At 54.0% G+C, this 1,692-nt stretch overlaps 1 non-coding gene across 1 annotated transcript; it reads right to left on the bottom strand.

The window, feature by feature from the left end:
- Positions 1-1,323: 1,323 nt before the first annotated feature.
- Positions 1,324-1,396, bottom strand: TRNAT-UGU (transfer RNA threonine (anticodon UGU)). The gene has a single exon. It is a non-coding gene; the product is annotated as a tRNA-Thr (tRNA).
- Between the last annotated feature and the right edge of the window lie 296 nt (positions 1,397-1,692).

A 1,692-nucleotide genomic window follows, 5' to 3' on the forward strand; every position in this document is an offset into this window, starting at 1 on the left:
AATGGTGAAGGAAAAGTGTTGAATAGTGACCAAATAAATGAGATTTTGGCTGACTTGCTATGGAGTGCTCCCAGGTGTGCCCTTATCAATGGCAGTGTTAGCAGTCGATACATATGTTCTATTAAACATATTAAACTTTAACAGCACCAGCTTCCAAGTCCTGCTGTGATGTCCTTTTCTGACATAAGTGGTTATGAGAGCCTGTGATGGATATTCTCTGTTAAGATTTAGCTGTGCATGACTGTCTAATAAATCCAAATGCCTCTAAATTTCAGCACTTTAATCTTCTATTGAAGAATATGGAATAGACAAGTCAGTTACCCCACCCTACTTTTTTATTTTCTTTTTTTTTTGTCCTTTAGTTGAAATGCAGGGAAAAGTGTGTTTCAGGAGTAGTCTTTCAGACAATGAAATTAGTTTTTAGTTTTTGAAGGAGGACCACTAAGATGCTCACAGGGCTAAAGCACATCTCCTATGAGAGAACAGGGGTTGTTCAGCCTGGAAAAGAGAAGGCTCCAGGGGAATCTTATAGCAGCCTTCTAGTCCCTGAAGGAGGCCCACAAGAAAGCTGGAGATGGACTTTTTACAGGGGCAGGTAGTGACAGGACAAGGGGGAATGGCTTCAAACTGACAGAGGGGAGGTTTAGATTAAATATTAGAAAGAAATTCTTCACTGTGAGGGCAGCGAGGCACTGGCACAGGTTGCCCAGAGAAGTTGTGGATGTCCCACCCTTGAAGTGTTCAAAGCCAGGTTGGGATGGAGCTTTGAGCAACCTGGTCTAGTGGAAGGCGTCGCTGCCCACAGCATGGGGTTGGAACTGGATCATCTTAAAAGTTCCTTCCAGCTCAGTTTATTCTATGAATATTTTTTCAAGGTACAGATCACGTGCAGCTTCCACAGGGTACAGTAAGGGCTGAAAATATCCCAGCAAATCTGAAACACCAACACAATCAAAGCACCAGAAGCGAAGCAACCCCCCCAAACCCGGCGTCAGAGCTGAGCCACGGGCTGGAACCATCCTGCCACTCCAGATCCCACGCGGTGGAAGCGGCGCCGTAACAAGCCCCGATGTTCTGATCCAGGGAAACGATTTCTTTGGGAAGCTGAGCCGGGACCTCCCTTGCGCTCCTGCCCCGGAGGCACCGAGCCCACGGCGTCGGTTTGCAGCTCCGACGTTCCATTCGCCTCCCACCGCCGCCCTCTGGAGGCACCGGGCCGGCATGCGAAAGGCAGCGACCCCCGCCGCCCGCTCGTCCCGGAACCCCCGGCTCGGTCAGGGGAGAAACAGTAATAATTAAAAAAAAAAACAGGAAAAGCTCGGCAGGCCCCAGCGAGGATCGAACTCGCGACCCCTGGTTTACAAGACCAGTGCTCTAACCACTGAGCTATGGAGCCACCTATCAGTTCCCGCCCTGCCGACAGCTACTGTCCCTGCGCGGGGCGGCCTCCCCGGCGCTGCCGTGGGGTCCCCGCGCTCCGCCCGGGCTGTGCCCGCCTCAGCGCCGCGGGCGGGCCCGGGACAGCCCCTGAAGCCGCCTGTGGCTGCGGCACCGCCGGGGTTGAGCTGGGCCCCTCGGGGTCCTCCACGGGAAAAGCTGCCCTTGGCGGAGGAGGGGATCCAGCTCCCGGCCCAGCCCCGCGGCGTCGCCTGGGGGTGACGGGGGGACCCTTCCCGTCTTTATGAGGGGCGG

The sequence above is a fragment of the Chamaea fasciata genome, unplaced genomic scaffold (genome assembly GCF_029207755.1).
Source record: "Chamaea fasciata isolate MVZ Bird 193981 ecotype frontalis unplaced genomic scaffold, bChaFas1.0.hap1 SCAF_3, whole genome shotgun sequence".
Taxonomy (NCBI): Eukaryota; Metazoa; Chordata; class Aves; order Passeriformes; family Sylviidae; genus Chamaea; species Chamaea fasciata.